This window comes from Lissotriton helveticus, chromosome 7 (assembly GCF_964261635.1).
Source record: "Lissotriton helveticus chromosome 7, aLisHel1.1, whole genome shotgun sequence".
NCBI lineage: Eukaryota > Metazoa > Chordata > Amphibia > Caudata > Salamandridae > Lissotriton > Lissotriton helveticus.
In genome coordinates, this window is record NC_136068.1 from 939,376,365 (window position 1) to 939,397,773 (window position 21,409).

Sequence of the window (21,409 nt, forward strand, 5' to 3'; positions counted from 1 at the left end):
AATGTCATGAAATTTTAAGAGGTACACATCCGTTCTTTGACAAATATGAGTTTGTTAGCATGATGTGAATCCATGGGTGTGGCTGACTCTAAACTTGAGGTCACCATGTTATCAAACTAGGAGGCATATTTACAAGCCCCTATTGCCACATGAACGTCACTTTTAGTGATGCTGTGGTGGTGATAGGGGCTTAGCCTTATTTACCAGGCAGCGTTAAGCCACTTAACGTGGTTGAACACTGCCTTGTAAATAAGGCCCTCTTTCACACTACACTTAGTGTGAAGGGGCCAGCAATAGGTGTTATGGTGGGCATTCCACCGCAACACCCATTGCTTTTGATGCTGCCTCCTATTTACAAAGGTGGCGTAAATAGGAGGCAGTGCAAAAATTAAGACCAGGGAAAACCTGGTCTTACCCTGGCGAAACGAAAAATGTTTCAGTTCTCCTCATTTATACTGTTTCCATGTGTGCTGCATTGTGAAGCACACATAAAAACAGCAAATTGCCATTGATTGTTTATGTGCAGGAAAGTGCCACTTTCCTGCATATTAACAATAAAAAAAGACATTAAGCAGCACACATAGAAGTTTCAAAACACCATTACTGATTGTTTATGTGCAGGAAGGACGACCTTCCTGCACATAAACAATCATTTCCCCCAACGCAGACACACTTGCACTATGGTGCAAGGGTGCCTGCATTGGCGCTAGGCAGCTGAACTCAGTGCCAGCACTAGGGGAAAGGCAGGGATGCGCCGCATTCTTGTGAATACAGCACATCCCTGCGTTTTCAGAATGGAGACGCGTGGCGTTAGCAATGTTTGCTTAGTGCCACACTTCTCCATTCTGTTGTAAATATGGCCCTAAGTTGCACCCAGAGTCGAGTGAGTACTTAGTAATGGAAGGTCTTTTCTAAATAAAAATGACTCTATTGGCCTAGCTCTGGCGTGTTTTTATATTACAGTACTATGTATCTTGTGTTCAGAGGTATACAACACGTGAGTGATATTTTCAAGATTTTAAGATGATATTTTGATATTTACAGGCTATGGAGTAAGCAGTGATTTTGGATGGGGTTGGTGGTAAAGCAAGAAAGTGCAGTCTCGCACTGACAGAAGAAAAGTATCAATTGTTTAGAAGCAAAGGGAATTATTTGAGGCGTATATCAGGGGAGAGGCTTACTTAGGAAACTCGAAGAGAGGGGAGAAATAGTTTTGGGGTGTAAAACATTAAAAGATTTTTGAAGAAATCAATCTGGACAATGTGAAAACACCCATGGCGTGTCTCTTTGAACTAGAAAAAGTGTTTTTGTTGTGGTGGGTGTCACAGAGGGGCTTGTGGGAGTGGTATTTTTGCAAGAGTTCCGTTCTGAACTGTGGGGTGTGCAGCACACATCTCATATTTTGTCACAGACTGAAATTTGACTTTTCTGTAACAGAATGGGAATTGTGGCTGTGATGGTCCAACATTTCCACCACTCCTCTAGGGAGTAGCGTGGAAACAATGTTCAGGTCTCAAACTACTGATTTATATTTTGTCTTCTGATGGCACGTTTGAATTTGCATCAAATATCTTAACCATGCAAAGGGACAGAGCGAGTGAACATGAGGTTAACCGACAATGTACCTAAACATGTTCTACCGACCATGAAGTTAAGCATCCCATTGCCAGGTCTTCACCACAGTAAGGTGAGTTTAAATACGATGTACACAGATCTTGAGATTTTTTCCAACCGAGGTCAGACTTGTAAAGGGAGAGTACAGTGCATGCTCAAAGTTATTGAAGATCAGGCTTCTGGTTTGCTATTTTATGAGTAAAATAGTACCTGTAACATCGAACCTGGGGGCATATTATCAAGGGGGTTTATCTCTGCTTTTTTGGCTTTAAAAGCCAAGAAAGTGGAGATAAAATTATCTCCCTATTACCTCGCTGTCGCTAACACCAGTTAGCGACAGCTAGTAGGAGATAGCGACCATCTCGGGCCCCACTTTGCATGTCAGTGATATTTATCACTAATGACATGCAAAGTGGGCGTGCCAAGATGTTAGCGACTGGAAACAGTCGCTAACATCGCTATCTCCTATTACCAACTTTTGGAGATATTCGCGCTAAGCGCGAATATCTCCAAAAGCTAACACCTGCCCCTGAGCAGTTCTTAGCCATGTTATCCAATGGGAGGTGGATAACATGGCTAAGAGCATTAGCTTGGTAATGCATGAATATCGCTGACTTTTCAGCGATATTCATGCATTGCGGCCGTTTTTTATCGCATTTGCGATAAACCTTGGTAATACCAAGGTTTATCTGCGATAAAAATCGCCGCAGCTCAGCGGTAAATTTTTGTCTCTAACCAAGCAATAGCGATAATTATCGCTATTGCTTGGTAATATGCCCCCTGAAGTGATGTCTAAGTGAGGTGCTCATATTCTAGGAAACACAGGAGCATATCTACAAGGAGCTAGCACTGAAGCAGCATCTTTTTTTTATGCAGCGTCGGCGTAATCACTGCTCCATATTTACAAAGTGATGCATCGGGCCCAATGCTTCACTTTGTAGAGGCCTGTGTCAAATTATACCTTCACCAGTTAAATTGTAGGCAGGGTTGGCATTCCCATATTAAAAGCCACGTATAACTGATGCAGTGAAATGAAAAAACTTTTCATTGAGTCACTCTACGACTTGACTGCGTCAAAATCCCTACGCCTTCTCAAACCAGGAGCAAGAATTGACGCAGGGCTTTTAATATGAGACTCACCTCTGTGTTCTGACGTATCGCTGTAGTTTCGTCAAACATATGACTAACTCCAGCAATGCATCACTTTAGCTCCAAAAGATGCATCAGAATTTCTGACGGATCCGTAAATCCCTGTGCCATGGAGCCCTGTATTGTAAACACAGTGCATCTGTGGCATTGTTAGGGCATTTGCAGCAGGCGCAAGAAACCTGATGCATCAATGTCAATGCATCAGTTCTTGTAAATATGCCCCACAGTTACATTATAAATTAAACTCAACTCAAATTAGGTCAGATGCAACAGACAGGGAGTGCAAAAAAAATTTGTGGCCCAAAGATAGAGATTGCTGGAGAATAAAATGAATACTGTAAATTCATCAGGTTGCTTTGTTTGACTCTAAAATTACTGGCAGGAAACTTTCTGTGCAATCAACACTAATGTGATTTTAAAGGAGCCCCAGAAAACACTTAGGTCGTAGAACAAACTCAGAGGAAAGGATGAATGTTGCTAAGCATCCTGGAGCCCAGTTGTATTAATCAAAGAAGAATATTCGCCGGTAGGTGACCCTGATGCGGTATAAAAAACACACAGAGGATTACTCTGGTTTCAATAACTAATTTATAGCATTAATGATGCAAAGCAGCAGTATAGATCGATATATATAGGAGGTGCATTGAACAACGAGAAATATTCTAGTCCTCAAAGTACCTTCACAATCTTACTTAGCATAATGATCCATTGTGGGTCCACTTGGAGAGGATGTGCCCAGTTAACCTGCTTTCTGTTGCCACTAAACATGCTCTCTCATCATGTCAAGCCAATTCTGGGTTCAGGGCATGAGTTTTGGCCAGACCCTAAGCACATTCTCCATGCTGCACACTTGCTTCCAGAGCCGTTAGAGTGTAGCCTTTCATGAATCAGAGCAAGCTCTTGGTTATTTTGTAATTGTCTAATGTCTCACCTTAGTACTGTTACTGGAACGTTTAATCGTTAGTCGTTTGAGATTTGTATTTAGAACTTATGCCTTTTAATAACTGCCATTCATTTTATTTACCAAACAGGTCCTTTTTCCCTTTTCAATACCTTCACCCTTCTACCTGTCTGTATAACATTGCCCATAAACAAAAAAGTCTGTTTGTTTATGTAGGAAAGTCCCCCTTTATGACATGTTCACCCCCACATTTTGAATTATATTTGATGTGATTTCGACTGGAAGTGCACTGGATTATTGCTAACCAGGTCCGAAGTGCCAGATCTCTTTCCTAAAACTCTACAACTGTTTACCCCAGTCGGCAATACCTTTAAGCACTCTCTGTAAGTCCCTAATACATGGTACACCCCGGCACCTAGAGCCTGAGGTACTAAAGAAGGTCCCTAATGTCTGCATCACAAATTGTGCCACCCTAAGAGACCCCTCACCAAACTCATGCAAGTCTGCCATTGCAGGCTGCATATTTTGATGCAGACAAAAGTGAAAACATGACATGACACACATCCCTGTGTGCCCTGTCCCCTAACACTGCATGTGGTATGTGTAAGTCACCCTTACAGTAGGCTTTACAGCCCTAAGAAAGAGTGCCTTATATTACATATGAGGACATATCTGCATGAGCAGTTATGCCCACTGTGCTTGTCAGTTCCATTACTCCCAGTACGAGTGAATAGAGAAGTCATTTTAAAACATGCTCTGGACACTGGTGAAAATGAGTTCCCCAGGTACATGATGGCTTCACTGAAAATAGGGATGTTTGTTTTCAAACATCTCGTATTAATAAACCCACACTGATTCTTGTGTTGGATTTAATAATACAGGCACCTAGAGGGCACTTTAAAGGTGCCTTCTGAAGACCTACCAACCACTGGTGTGTTGACTGGTTTTCACCATCCTGCCACCACAGATGAGTTCCTGTCATCCAAGGGTGAGGGGGGCTCTGCTCTCAGGAGGTCAGGCACAAAGCCTGGTCAGACGGTGGGCCTTCATACCCTTTCACACAGCATGGTCTGCAGATTAGTATTCCAAGTTAGAGGAGCTTCAAAGAGCCACTTCCTGTGAAATGCGAATCTGGCTTCCCTCACCGGAAACGTGCTGCCCCCGTTGTTCAGAGAGCTTTGGTATCTGGACAGGCGGTAAAATTAGATAGTCAGGTGGGCGTGCCTACGCCCAGGCTAGTACCATCCCTTAGGTGGCCTAATCTGAAGTGAACATGACTTTTCAGAGTTGACCATCTTAGTGATGGCAATCGTAAGAACTCTAGGATGGGTTATGCCCACTTCCATAGGAAGTGGGAATATAGGGGGCGTAGTAACCCCAGGGGTCAGTAGCCCATTGGCTAATAATCTACACTCCCCTAAAACCCCTAAATCCAGTTTTTAGGGGAGCCCCTGGCACCATAAAAGCAGATCCTGCTGATATACAAAGAAGAAAGACACTGAAGTACGCAAAAGCAAAGACTGAAGAAGAGCAACTGACTTGGCACCAGCCCTGCCAGCATGTCTGCTGTTCCCCATTGAATTGCGCCAAAGTTGTCTTGTCTTGCAAGCTGTTGTGCCTCCAAAGCCTGGGAGGACTGCCTGCCTTCAAGAAAGACCCAGAGACTCCCGTGGAGCAGCAGAGCTGCTTTCCTGCATCCTGCAGGCACGCTGTAAACAACTGTGAGGACCCCAGACCCGCTAAAACCAGGCACTGGCAAACACGACTGATCCCGAGCCCTCAGCTAGAGTCGAAATGGGCCAATGGTGTCAGTGTGGTCCCTAAGCCCTCCAGAGACAGAGTCCACCTTGGTTTTACCCCTCATGAACTCTCAAAAGCCTCGTGCAGCCTCTGTGTGGAGGCCCCCTCAAACACGAGTGCTCCCAGATAAAGAAACCCAACACCTTAAAGACGCTCTGCACCCAGTCACCCCAGCCCGAGAAGAAGAAGCCCGAAGAAGAGGACCACTGGTATCCCCACATCACCTAGCACCACATGAATTGAACCCTCTTGTTGGTTCAACCTGACTGACCTCCCAGTCCAAACTTGCAGCCACTTTTCATGCAGACCTATCCCCACTGACTAACATTGGCAAGCCAATGCTGTTTTGGACCACTGCACCTGGCCACACTAGTGCTGCTGGAGTTGACCTGCTGGTGCTGCATTGGACCTTGCCCCATACTCACCTTAAGTCCAGAAAACGGGTTTCATAAGTTGCTGTACTCTACCTGAATGCAGTACTTGTTTTTACTCTCATAGAATACCATTGCTGCTTCTGAAAAATGTACTATGTCGACTTTTTAAACGTAAAAGTATTTCTCATGCAAAACGTACTTACCTGATCGTATTGATTCCGGTGCCTAAATATATATATGTTATTTTTATAAATTGGGCTAAATTTCCCATCTTGAGTCATGTGCATAATTTATTGACAATTGTGTGTATTTGCAGATGTCTAACACTCCTCTCTAAAAAGCCTAAGGCTGCTCACCACACTACTCCCTAGATGAGAAGTTTGGGATTGCTAGATCAAGCCCCTGTCCACTAGTAAGGGAATACCTGGACTCTTTGCACGATATACCTCTTTTTGCATATCAATTCAATTAAATTCAATTAGCTTTATTCGATTTTGGTTTAAAATCATAAAAGCATACAGTTAAAAACAGTCATAAAAACAAACATGCAATGACACAAAGTATCTACAGTTAAAAAACTTAGGCCCAACCTGTGGGAATAATTTCCTTATAGTTTACGGGCTTTTCACAGGATAAGCATTCACAGTTCTACCATTACATCAGATTGTAACTTACTAGAAGCAAATTAATAGAACTTTCCATGCTTATAGCTATTGTATATTAGTTCGAGTTGATTAGAAGCGAAAAAGCTACTGCCATTCAATACACAGACGCTTCAACCATTCGAATAATTATACCCTGTCTTTGGTCTTGATAGAGGGGTTGTATGACGCACTGGGGTAAAAATCATGTAAATCCCAGGTGGATATAGGGCCGTCTCCTTCTTGGGGCTGCCAGGTTTGCAGGTACGGGACAATATGTGTGTTCCTAATTTTAACTAGCACTAGGTCACCGGGAATGTCTTTTGGGAGAGAACCTAACCAGCCCACCCTTCTGACACTCACTATTCTTCCATTAAGGTCGGTTGGCAGGGGTCTATTTTTTGTTAACCAAAACATAACCTTGTTTAGTAGGTCTTCTTGTCTTTCGACTTTACCATAAGTGAGTGCTGGTACTCCCGAGATGACATACACAAAAGGGGCGGCCTCCGGTGGTAGGTGTATATAAGGTGCCTTATTAAGCTCTGCTCTAGGAGCAGTATACTGTGCTAATACGGGTTTAGAAGGGATTTTAGGAGCATTTGGGGCTGATGTATTAAGGGCTAGTGGCCGAATTTGGACATTAATGCTTTGTGTAGTTAACGTAGGCGCTTCGGAGGCAGCAGGTGGCTGAGAACGGTTAGATGTTACAAAGTTTTTAATGGGTGGCGAGTTTGCCTTGATCATTTCTTCTAGTCCCGACAGCCTATCCCCTAGAGTGTTTAATTTTTCCACCAACGGCGATATAATAGATTTGACCAGTAGTTCAATCTGGGAAAGTAAGGCCAACTGGGAGGGAGGTACTAGATGGTCTAATTCTTCTGCAGCCTCTGAGGTTAAGGGGGAATTAGTGGTGGACAATGAGGGGCTTACGCACAGTTTTTGTAGCTTTGGATGATGCCCATTGTGTTTATCCCCCTCGTGCTTCCTTTTAACGGATGAGACCTGGGGAGTGCTATGCTTTGGGTTTAACAATTTTTAGGTAATAGGGGGGGTTGCAGCGGGCAGTCGTTAGGGGATAATGTACCGATAGTATTTACAGGACAAGGTAGAGCACTATTTTGTTCCATTCTCGGTTCCACTGGAACATACCTAGTTTTACACAGAATATTTAATTCCACTTCCAGTGAGAGGCTTTGCGCAATACCGGGTGTTAGTGAAGAAGAGTCTTGGCTGAGTATGCTATCTACGGACTGGCGAGAATCATTTTCATCTGTTTCTCTAGAAATGGGCAATATTGTCCCATTTAGGTGGTGGACTTGTGTCCCATGGTACAAACCCCTCTGAGGGATGGCTTTTCTGTTAACCCCCTTAGGAGTCATGATGTGGCTTGGTTATGGCTGAGATGGATATAGGTAATACCAAGGAACGACACGGTCAGAAAATATTAGTGTACAAAGGTTAGAGTCCACTAATAAAGTAAATTCAAATATTAGTTAGACCACAAAGTATGGAGTCCAAGTCTCTTTACCTCCTCTTGTGGAAAAACCAAGGGGGGTGGTGCGTCCCGTCCTTCTCAGGCCTCGGAGGGCCACAGAGGGCCCGCCCTTTTCCCGGGCTTAGCCCGGCGCCGCCCGCGCACGTCCCACGACGCGGGGGCTCTGGCTGGACTTAAGAGCACCTCCGGGGGCGGGACAGGGCGTGCGCGACTTACGGTCGCGTGGGGCGCTGGGAAATGTAGTCAGGCGGCAGGAAATCAGGAAGGCTGGTGGTCCCTGCTGGAGCAGCATGGGAAAGCTGCGGCGCTCCTAGCACCCTCCGGGACACCCAGGTCAGTTCAGTGTGCCCTCCGCTCCCCCAGGGCTCTGGCTGGACTTAAGAGCACCTCCGGGGGCGGGACAGGGCGTGCGCGACTTCCGGTCGTGTGGGGCGCTGGGAAATGTAGTCAGGCGGCAGGAAATCAGGAAGGCTGGTGGTCCCCGCTGGAGCAGCACGGGAAAGCTGCGGCGCTCCTAGCACCCTCCTGGACACCCAGGTCAGTTCAGTGTGCATAACATATATAGAGCCTGCTTCAGTTCAGCATTGGAGAGTAAAAATTAAGTTGGTGCCCTCAGAATGATTTGTGGGAGCAGTGCAAATGCATCATATGGAAAATAGTATAGAGAATGGGTTGCCTCAGTTTAATTTAGAAAAGCACCCAACCTTCTAAATTAAAATGGCAAATTGTTTTTATTTGTTTGTGAATTAAATGAAATATTTCATCATTTTTGTAATTGTGTATTTGATGGATGACTTCTTGTTTGTGTATGTTTGTGAATTATTTTGAGGTTCAAATCATCAAATTGCTTAAGACATGGTCCCCAGCTTTCATTAATGTCTCTGTAGATGTCCCCAGGTACCAGTAAAGATTCAGTTGTTGGGGGGGTTCCTGATTCCAGTAATGATTAATCCTTGCGTGCTTCGGACGGCCCCCGGCCGCCCGACATCATGGTGGGCGTGTGCGGAGGTCAGCCGGAGGCCGTCCAAGGCCTGCCCACTCATGAATTCGCCAGCACCGTGGGGGAATTTGCGCAGCGTGCATGGGGTTAATGTGGATGCACAGAAATGAAAAAGTTAAGAACCACTGCTTGACAGCTTCTGTATGAAAACTAATTTAGGAAACCTTTAAAGGTAATTCAAGTTAATTCTTGTGCTTGTATTTTTTTTCACCACCACCAAATTGATGAAAGTGAGGAACACTGAGGGACTAATATTTACTCGTAAGCTGGCTACTTCATTTTCCTTCTCAGGATTATTGGTATACAGATCTCCAGATTGTTCAAATAATCACCCTTTACAGCTCATTCATATAATTGCTCTGTTATACCTCCAGGCCACTAATTTCACTGTTTTAGGAGATTGTAATCTACACATGGATGATCCTAACTGTCACCCAGCCTTCCAGTTCAATATCGCCATACCGGGCATGAACCTTTCTCAGCTGGCTGCTTCCCCAACTCATAAGGTGGGGTCACATTCTGTTTTTTATAAATATTTTTATATAACAGACATCGGTTCAAATAGACATTACAGTGGGTCAGCTAGTTTGTACATTGCAATATTCACAGAAGGAAAGGCATTCAGTTATTACATAAGAGAGGAATTTCACAGGGTGGGGGTGTCGTCTCGATCATCACATCTAGGAGGCACACAGTTCTCTCCACGGTAGGCATTCCAGAGACCCCCACACACGGGACCACTTTTTGGGGCACCCCCTTGCTAGGTAAACTGTCTTCTCCCTAAACATGCACCAATTGAGGTTATTTTCCCATGCTTCTAGAGTGGGTGGGTGAGCTGCTCTCCATAGTTGGGCAATGCTTTGTTTTGCTAGCATGAAGGCCACTGTGTCTGGTGAGTGTTTAGGTCTGTAGTCTCCCAGATATTGAGAAGGCAACGTTGAGCCTCTGGGCGGAGGTGGATCTGCAATACTGCATTGATAGTGTCATGTATCTTGAGCCAGAAAGAAAAAACAAGTTTGCACTCCCAAATTATGTGCATGAACGTCCCCATGTGTCCACAACGCCATTTACAGTTCCCATTGTCAGACCACCCCATGTGAATCAAAAGGGGCCCTGTCATGTATATTCTATGGAGGACCTTAAGCTGCACCAGTCTCAGACGTGCCGGAATAGCAACTACTCTGGGGGAAGACACTGCCATCTGCAAATCTTTATCATCCACCTCCACTCCATCCTGCATCCATGTATCTCGCAGTGATTGGAGGGGATCAGCCATGTGATTAATTAACTTCTTGTAAATCAAGGAGATAGTTTTCTCGGGAAGGTGTCCGTCCAGAATTCTATCCTCCAGAGGGGAGGCCTCTGGAGGAACAATCCCCTTAGGCAAAGAAGATTGGAGTGAGTGCAGGACCTGCAAGTAGCGGAAATGCTCGGTGTCTGCAAGCTCATATTCCGCCTGGAGCGTGTTAAAGGATTTGATTCCTCCGACCCCCTAAACAGGAGGGGGCATATTCTTGATTTAAGTTTCATTAATTTACCTGACCTGCGAGTTTCTCCTGCAGTTTTACCTGGCCTGATCACTTTCTGGTGCCTTTCTCTTTTGACTGCAGGATAATGCAGAAAGACTTAGAAAAATCATCAATCTTATCTAAAGAATGGCATAACATCTCAGATTTGCTTTTTCCTCAGAATTTGCAATCTTCTATTCCATCTTTAACAGGATCTCCTGATACTGATGCATCAAATTTAAACAAATTGCTAACTAATGCTTTTTATTACATTGCTCTGTTAAAGACTAATGTAGCCAGAATATCTCAGCTGACTGCTCCTTGGTTCTCATCCGCCTTCAAGGTGAAAAAGAGTGGCTATAAAATTCTGGAACGAAAGTGGTGAAAATCCTACATTATAGAGTCAAAAACTAAATACAATCTTGAGCTACCCTTTCTTGACCTCCCTGATAGTCCGTCGTCAACAAACAGGTAAAACAAATATAACATCTAAAATGATTACTTACGCTCGCACAGATCTCCTGTCTCTTAACCCGATCCAGCTAGTAAATGTAGAGCCTCCTATCAAACCCAGTCCTCCGCCACCACGCAAACTGCTAACATGCCTATATGGAAATGTGCGGTCGCTCCCTAAGCACACACTAGAAATCTGGGACATACTTGATCAAGAAGCCCCGGATCTTTTCTTTATAACCGAGACGTGGCTATTGGAAACATCTGCCCCTGACATAGCGGCAGCTCTGCCCTCTGATTACAAAATAGCCAGACTAGACAGAACCAGGAAACGAGGGGGAGGGACTGCGATAATACACAAAACGGAGATTGAAATTAACATCATCGCCACACATCTAGACACCTGGGGAGAGTTTTTAATCTTCTCTCTTGCCTTCAATAGGAAGGAGTCATGGAAAGGAGCCTTCATTTACCGACCCCCAGACACCAAAGCCAATTTTGCCACCCAGCTAGTAAACATCTTAGCACCCCATATATTAGCCTGTAAAAACTTCCTGTTGTTAGGCGATCTCAACCACCACATGGAAAAACACGAGGACCATTATACGGTGGAACTAATGAACAGTATTGAGTCCCTGGACCTAAGACTACTCGAAACCAACCCCACACACAAAGCGGGTCACACGCTAGAAATTGTATGCACCAACTCCCAAGAAACGCATATAAATGAACTAATTCCCGTCTTATGGTCAGACCACGTAATAATTAAATTTACCATCAAAACCAATGAGCCTGCTCCTGATCACCTTAAGGAAAAAAAGATGAGCCGCCCATGGAAAAATATTAATCTAGAAGCGTTCTCCAAAACCTTTGCACCCCCAAGAGTAAGCGAGGACATAGAGCTGGTCAAGTCGGTACTAGACTTTGACTCCGCAATCAGTAAGACTCTAGATCTTATAGCCCCTAAACGCCAAATAACCTGCCCGAAAATGAAATCACCATGGTTCACTGATGAGTTGAAAACCACTAAACAATCTACGAGGAAAGCGGAACGACTATGGCGCAAATCAAAAAACACCGATGACAAATTACAATACAAAATGGCACATAAAGAATACATGACCAAAATAGCCACTGCTAAGAAAACCTATCTTGGGGAAAAAATTAAAGCAGCAGGAAATTCACAGAAAGAACTCTGGGGCATATTATCAAGGGGGTTTATCTCCGCTTTTTTGGCTTTAAAAGCCAAGTAAGCGGAGATAAAATTATCTCCCTATTACCTAGCTGTCGCTAACACCACTTAGCGACAGCTAGTAGGAGATAGCGACCATCTTTGGCCCCACTTTGCATGTCAGTGATATTTATCACTAATGACATGCAAAGTGGGCGTGCCAAGATGTTAGCGACTGGAAACAGTAGCTAACATCGCTATCTCCTATTACCAACTTTTGGAGATATTCACGCTAAGCGCGAATATCTCCAAAAGCTAACACCTGCCCCTGAGCAGTTCTTAGCCATGTTATCCAATGGGAGGTGGATAACATGGCTAAGAGCATTAGCTCGATAATGCATGAATATCGCTGACTTTTCAGCGATATTCATGCATTGCGGCCGTTTTTTATCGCATTTGCGATAAACCTTGGTAATACCAAGGTTTATCTGCGGTAAAAATCGCCGCAGCTTAGCGGTAACATTTTCTCTCTAACCAAGCAATAGCGATAATTATCGCTATTGCTTGGTAATATGCCCCTCTATTCTTTCGTAAAAGAGTTCTCTAACCCCCTTGCCTGCCAAAAGGTCGCACAGGAGTCTCAGGACTGGGCTGATAAATTAGCTATTTTTTTCAAAGATAAAATAAATATAATTCATGAATCATTCCCCACAGAAACAGGCACAACAAGTGAAGTATGTCACGCAGATCTCTCCACCACAAACCCCATAAAGCAGAACCTATCTGACTTTGGAACAATTTCTGAGGACGAGGTAGCTGACAAGCTAAAAAAATCTAAATCTGGATCTCCTAAAGACCCAGCGTCCGCCCAGATCTTAGCAAAACTAGCACCCGGCCTTGTTCCCACATTAACATCTATTTTTAATGCATCCCTTACACGCGCCACTTCCCCACTCCCTGGAAAGAAGCCATTGTGAGGCCAATCCTGAAGAAAAATAACGCAGACCCTAAGCAACCGATAAATTACCGCCCCATATCTCTGTTACCACTTTTCGGTAAAACAATGGAATTCATTATCAACGCGAAACTAGTTAAATACCTGGAAGGACATACGCTCTTGGACTCCTCGCAGTCAGGATTCAGAGCTTCCCACAGCACTGAGACCGCACTGATAGAGGTGGTGGACAACGTTCGGCTAGCGCTGGACTCCAAACAGTCGGCCATCCTCATCCTGCTAGACCTCTCGGCGGCCTTCGACACCCTTTCCCACAGAGTCCTATTAAAGCGACTGGCGGGGATGGGTGTCGAAGGCCAAGCCCTAGGGTGGATCCAAAGCTATCTTGCGGGGCGAAGCTCCAGGGTCAAATCAGGACCTTTTTCATCAAGGGCGATCGATAACGATAAGGGAGTGCCCCAGGGCTCAATTCTAAGCCCGACTCTATTTAACATTTATGTATCACCTTTGGCCAAAATAATCAGGGACTTCGACTTCGACACAGTGTCGTACGCCGACGATACTCAAATCCTCATAACCCTTGGCCCTGAGCCATCAGAGACAAGAGTGAGATTTAGGAATTGCATGTTAGAAATAAAGGCCTGGATGACCAATAATTTCCTGATGCTGAATGCAGGCAAATCCGAAATAATGCTTTTCGGCGCTGCTAAATCCATCTGGTCTCAGGAGTGGTGGCCACAGGAACTCAGACCTTGTCCATCTCCGAAAAGCACCGTTCGGAACTTGGGCATCACCCTAGATGACAAGCTGACCATGGCACCCCACATAGACAAAGTAGTCCACACCTGCATAGGTCTTATGAGAAGCCTAAGGAAAATATTCAAATGGCTACCCCTGCCTTACCGTAAACCACTGATACAAAGCCTAATCACCAGCCGCATTGATTATGGCAATGCACTTTTCGCAGATGCAAATGAAGGTATACTAACTAAACTGCAGACACTCCAAAATGCAGCAGCTAGACTGACTCTCGACCTGCCTCAACGCACTCCGTCTGCCCCATGCCTGAAGAAACTGCACTGGCTCCCAGTCAGAAAACGCATAAGGTTCAAGATCTGCTGCCTAGTGCACAAATCAATAAATGGACAGGGCCCCAAATATCTAAAAAACAAACTTCTGGGATACTGCCCGGAAAGAACACTGCGCTCCTCAAACAAAAATCTCCTAAAAATACCAAGAGTGCGAACTGTTAGAAATGGAGATAGGAGCTTCTCGAAGGTTGGCCCTACGGCATGGAACTCCCTGCCTACGGCCTTAAGATCTAACCAGAATCATAAAATCTTCCGGAGAGAACTCAAAACACTACTATTCAAGGCAATGGCGTAATACCCCTTTTTCTGCATCTCCCAAACCCTCTGTCAGCGCTATGAGACCGAACGGTGATATGTGCGCTTTATAAAAATAAATATACATAAAAAATAAATATACAAAAGAATTTCATGAATCAATTTGTAAATCCCAGAGAGAATATTTCTCCTTCCAATTTGCAACTGCTTCTAACTCTTCCCATAAACTGTCTAGAATTTCGTCCATCACCCTTGCCCAACACCAGACCTGATGAGATTAACATTTAGGAGCACAAAGGGCAATATCACCTTAGAACTTTTTAACATCTATGCAAGAGGGACACAAGGGGGGGCAAAATCTTCAACTATTTCCACCTTGTCTGAAGTACTCTTCTCTTGCCCCTCTGATTCTTTCATCTTGATTGCCGGTGACTTAAATTGTACGTTCGAACCTCTGGCAACCGATGACATCCTGGGAATCCATGATGAAGATGCAAGATGGGGCATACCTTCATTGTCGATTTTGTCAGTGAAGAAATGGTTGCCGGTGATCATTCAATTGAATGCCCTTACGCTGGAACTTGGTTTAAGAGCTGCTAATGGGCGTACGCCCTCCGATGCCTTGGGAGCTAACACATACAACAGGGTCTCATGTCCGAGTAGAATTGATTATATATTGGTTGATAAGAGGTTATGGAAATATGTGAGTGATATGATTGTTATACCATCCATTGACAGTGACCATAATCCTCTATCTCTATCTATGCTGGAATTTGTGGCAAAACAAAGAACTCTGCCCTATTGCTAGCCCTGGGATGTCAACAAAGTCAATTATACCCTCCAATTGTAAAAGGTTTCTGAAATGGCCAAAATTTATTCTGAACAAACAGAAAAATATAGCTTTAGGTGAAATCCTAAGAGATCAGACCGCTAAGCTTTCCGTAGTATGCATGAGTGAGCCTGGGTCCTTAGTGGTGGAGACAATCCACGTTGAAACAATTGACCTGATGGGTTCGCTTTTCTTAGAGGCCTCGACTCTTAAAAAGTGCTCCCTGAGTACCAAGCCAATGGAGAAGTGGTTTGATAAGGACTGTAGGAGGAAAAAGACGGCATTGATATTTGCCGTCAAATCCCACAACACTGTGGAGGTACGCATGGCGAGACTACAGTATAGACGAGCCATCACAGAGGCAAAAAGGGAATGGGAAGAATCTTATTGGACTAGCTTAAAGGTAGCGAGCCAATCTAAGAATGGTGAGCTCTTTTGGACCTTAGTAAGAAGATCTAATGGCCATGACCCGGACCAAATCCCCAATCATATCACTGATGGGGAGTGGTTTGACCATTTTAGGAGACTCTATGGAGGTGAGGAGACCTTGGAGAGATCTGGGTTCTCTAGTTGTCCTAAGGCATCTTCTTCGATCCCCTTGAGCTCCTTTGATCCTATAGGGAAAAACGAGGTGGTGGCGGCCATAAACAAAATTGTTACAGCCAAGGCCCCGGGCCAAGACGGTCTACCGGGAGACTTATTTAGAGCAAACGCCGAGGATTGGGCCACCTACTTTGTATTCCTGATCAATGCCTTGCTAGAAGGATCCCCAGTCCCAGACTCCTGGAAGGGAGCCGAAGTGATACCTATTTACAAAAAGGGGTCCAGGGGGGACCCAGCCAATTACCGTCCAATCAGCCTTATTGACGCCGGTCAGAAGGTGGTTGGCAGGGTCCTCCTGGAGAGGATCCTTTCGTGGGCTGAGGAGAACAACATTATCTCGCAATTTCAGGCAGGGCTTAGGGCATGTACAAGCACAATAGACCAGGCTTTTAGGCTGGTACTCTTACATTGGAAGGTGGTAACCATTGGCAAAGGCGGTCTTTATTTAGCATTTATTGATTTAAAGACCGCCTTTGACCTGGTTCCCCGAGACTGCCTATGGCTGGTCTTGCAGGAGATGGGGCTTCCCCTGCCCATTTTGAATCTCCTTGTCCGCATGCACGAAGGAAATTATGCCCGTATTAGATGGGGTACACAGGAACAAAAAACATCTAAAATTCCCGTGAATAGAGGTGTCCACCATGGATGCGTGTTGGCACCAACCCTGTTCAAGTTGTTTGTGAACGGGGTTTTCTCCTTTTTATCGGAAATTAACGCAGATGCTCCCGTTTTGACAGGTGTTAAAGTCCCCGCATTACTTTTTGCGGACGATACCATGCTGGTATCAAAAACCCCAGTGGGCCTACAAAAACTATTAGATCGGTTTTGCCTCTTTTGTAAGCTGAGGGGCCTTGTCATTAATACCTCGAAAACGAAGCTCCTATATTTCAACCCTAGTAGGTCATCCAAATCCACCCTTTTACTTGATGGTGTGGCTCTAGAGCGTGTGAAAGTCTTTGATTATTTGGGGATCAGAATTTCAGACAACCTGAAATGGCAGCCACACATCGAAAAAATGGCCCTAAGCCACAAGCGGGTCGTGGGTGTGATAGGGAGGGAACACCGTGCTTCAATTTCCAGGCCTATTGCTCCAGCTCTGGATATTTATGCTGCAAAGGCTGTGGGCTGTGCATTATACGGAGCCGAACTCTGGGGCTTCGGCAATGTAGATATGCTTGTCCCGGAAGAAAACAAGGTCTTTAGAGAGCTTGCCCAGGTTCCCAGGGGGACCCCCACTAAGCCACTATTGAGCGATTTGGGTCGTCGTTCAATCAAGGACTTAATTACTCTGCGTCCTCTCCTATATTAGGCTCGATTATGGTGCACCCCCGAGATATCCAGTTATATTGATGGCCTTAGAGAAGTTATGAATCTACAGGGATCTCATAAGATTGGCTGGTTAGCAAATGTAAAAAGGCTTCTTTTGGCCACTGGTCTTAACATGGCTTGGGAAGCAGGGACCCCGCTGTCCAAAAGAGAAATTAAGATAGCATTTTGGGCATGGATCGATAACCAGGACCACAGAGATCCCAATTTAGGCAGACTAACCGACGAGTTTCGCCTACATAAGCTGGTGCCTCGCTTTGAGCCTTATCTTGATTTTATTCAGAAACCGAGAGATAGGGCCCTTTTTATTCAGTTTAGACTAGGTACACTCCCGGTACGTGAGCGCACGAACAAATGGAGCCCTCCCCACCAAACAGCTGCTGCTTGCCCAAACTGTGTAGGTGTAGTTGAAAATATTCCTCACCTATTTTTTGTATGTCCGGCCTATATTAAGCCCAGAATGAAAGGGTTAAAACCTGTGTGCCTACAGCTTGAAATCAGGAACCATTTGATTGCTCTTAGAATCCTCCGAACAGATGTAAACACAACTCTAGTCTGCGGAGTGGCAACATTCCTAAGCTGGGCTTGGCTTATAAGACTGAAAGCCCTATGATGAATCTCTATGATTATCATTTTTTAAGTCTTGATCAAAGCTTGTATAGTTTAATACGTTTTTATATTTGTACTGTAAGGATGACTATCAATGTATTTTCTCTTTTTTTCTCTCTTTAACTATATTTATTATGAAATGTGTTTTAAATGTATATGTGCTTTTAAGATATTGTATATCGAAATAAAGCTTTGTGACTTGACTTGTCTAGAATTGTTCACTCTTTCATATCCCCTGAGGCTGCAAAAAACCTGAATTAATCCCTCAGTAGAACTATTTAATGACTTTTCTAATTTTTTGCCATGCAAAAATGTATAACATTTACTTGAAGTATGGAGCAGAGACACCTTCTAATGGTCTTTTGGAGCAGGTATTAACCTCAGGTCCTCAATTATTTTGGGATGACCCTATTTCAGAAGATTACTCTGTTAAGGAACTTGATAAATGCAATTCTTGATCCACTGGTGATCCATGTTCGGCTTTCATTTTAAGTCTGGCCTCTTCAGGAATTAATCTTGTGCTCAACACAATTTTGAAAAACTCCTTAGAATCGGCTCTCTTTCCCTCTTGTTGGAAACAGGCTTTTCTGCTTTCTTTATTAACGAAGCTAGAGGCCGATCTGGCAACATAAGCCACTTTAGGCCAATTTCACTACTAACTGCTGCAGCAAAGATTTTGGAGAAATTGGTCAATAGGCAGTTAACCCATTTTTGGTAATCCAATAACATGCTGCATGATTCCCATCTGGATTCTACCGAGTGTTTTAGTACTATATACATTTTGTTGGAAGTTACTGAATTAACCAAAGAAAATAGAGATCAGGGCTGGTTTGCAATAGTAGTCTTGCTCAAGAAATCAGCTGCTTTTTACACGGTTTCACATTTGGTCCTTTCGAATAGAATCAGAATTGCTGGTATTCAAGGCAAGGTGTTTGCCTGGCTAAAATCCTTTCTCAAGGACAGGTCATAGATGGCGTACCTTCCCCATTTACATTTACCCCAAAACCACTTGGATAGGAAGTTCTGAAGGGCTCAGCTCTGAAACCTACCCTGTTTAATCTTTATCTGGAACCTCTGGCCAAGATGATCGAATCCTAGGGCATTCAGGTAATTTCCTATGCAGATGACATCCAGCTTCTCCTGTCTTTTCAGTAACATAACAATGATGTCCTTTTAAACTTTAAGCAATGCCTATGTGGAATAACAGGGTGGATGAATGCCAACTTTCATAATTTAAACTTTGATAAAACTGAAATTCTCTTTTTTTGCGGCAAAGGGTCTGCCTGATCCAAATAAATGGTGGCCAGAATAACTGAATCCTCATCCATCACCTGCTTCCACAGCTAGAAATGTGGGAATAATATTTAATTCCAACCTCTCTTTTTCTACTCAAATTCAACACATTTCTGCTGCGTGTTTCATGAAGCTTAAATCACTTGGGGCCTCATTTATGAAGGCCCTGCGCCGCCGGTGCGTCACTTTTAAAATGGGAAAAAGTGACGCACCGGTGGCGCAACGCCTTCATAAATAAGACCCCTGGTTCCAAGACCACATGGAAAACCTTTGTTCATATGGTTGTAATTTCCAGACTGAACTATGCTAATAGTCTATATCTGCGCCTTACCACCTTTTTGACTCAGAGGCTTGACAGTGCGGAATGCTGCATCAAGTCCGATTTTGAGAATTCCACGTCTTCAGTCAATCTTGCCTCACTTGAAGTGCCTTCATTGCATTTGCATTTATAGCCTTAGCTTGTCAATGTCCCTCTTACTTAAGGAAAGCACTTCAGCCTTACCAGCATTTTAGATATATAAGATTGAATAATCTTAGGCTCCTTCAAGTTCCAAAAACTTTTTCAAGCCAGAAAAGGTGGCAGATCTTTTGCAATTCTTACAGCAAAACTTAGTAACTCACTTTCTATTAGCTTATGGCTGGCTCCCTCTGAGCTTATCTTTAAAAATAATGTAAATACTTTCCTTTTTGGTGAGGGTTAAAATCAATCTTCCCTTTCTTGTTTACAGTTAAGCTTCCCTGCTAGTGCTAGGAGGCTTCTTCTGAAGCAGCAGTGTGCTGTAGCAATGTAAATGATTCATTGTGTCAGATTACTGCTAACATTAGCACAGCTTGGTTAATAGGAGCTGCCAATATCAGATACTGTGTCTCTCACATTTTCATCATGACTTGAATGAATGCCTGTGTGTCATCATCATTACTTGTACGAAAGCCTACGTGTGGAACCTGCTCTCATGATACACATAGACTCCATCAGGCTTTACCAAACCCAACCTGTATGATGCACAAGAGACCTCATGAGACACAATAAAATCCAATCTGACCCCCAAAACTTAAATGAGATTTTATCTGATGCTGAAATACTCAACCTTATGACACACATGAGATAGTACACATCTGCCAGTTATATAAATAATCCATCTAAGAATTGAGGGGCATATTAGCAAGGGAAATTTCGCCGCATTAGCTGGACCTTTTACTGCTAAAGTGACTGCAATTCTATCTCCCTATCAGCAAGCTGTCGCTAACAGCAGTTAGCAACAGCTTTCTGACAAAAGCGACCGGTTTGTGTGCTGCTTTTCGTTGTCAGCGATATTTATCGCTAATGACATGCAAAGTAGGCATTCCCGACCAACCGACCTGATAAACAGCTGCTAACAGGCCTATTGCCTATTAGCAAGGAGGCCCTCGGCCCGGTTAGCGACGTGAAAAGTCACGCTAACCGGGGTTATTGCAGGTTTTTAACACCTGCTATTTTCCTGACTTAACCATGCCTGTCATGGGGGGTGGATTATGCTGATACAACCACAGGGTCGTATCAGCAAGGTTTTCCCCCTTCCCCATGCAACATCGCTGGTTTTGTCACGATGTTGGCCCTTCCCTCCCGCTATCACTGGAATATATATCGCCATAGCGCTAATTGTTGCTAATACAGCGTTAGCGTGGCAATATATTCCAGCGATAGCTGGCGATAATAAATTTTGCGCTAAGCGCGCTCTGCGAGATTTATTGCAGTTTGTTGCTAATATGGCCCTCAGTTCTCAAATCTCATGGCATACAGAAGAACCCATCTGACGCTGCCATATAAGACTCATATTAGCTATTCGTCCCATGTGAATAACTGGCATTAAGATGCTGAATTGGTGGCAATCAATGCAAGTGTTGAAAAGTGCGACCTGATATTTTCTGTATGTGTAACTCTTTACTCTGCATAAATCAATGACCCCACATATGCTATAGAGAGCTAAGTACATTTATGAATACAACTAAACGAGATCTCACGAGGACATTTCATCATAAACCATATACAAGTAAAGCTTAAATGCCAGGCAGTGAAGGTATATCTGATAGAACGCTGAAAGCAAGGACGCATTCTACAAAGAGCTGGCACCCTTGGAAAGGGAATGCATCTGTTCTCTATAAAAGCCTCTTGACCTTCTGCATGCATGTGAAGAAGCCTGGCACAATGGCGCAGGACAATGTGTTTGTGGTCAATGGCAAGTTATTCAAGAAAACTGAAGTATTGATGCAAGTCTGATTTGGAAATTGAATGAGTTAAAAGTGCCGCTATAAAGGAATGCAGAGCTGACTATTCCTAATGCCGCGTCAGCTTTACTGACATT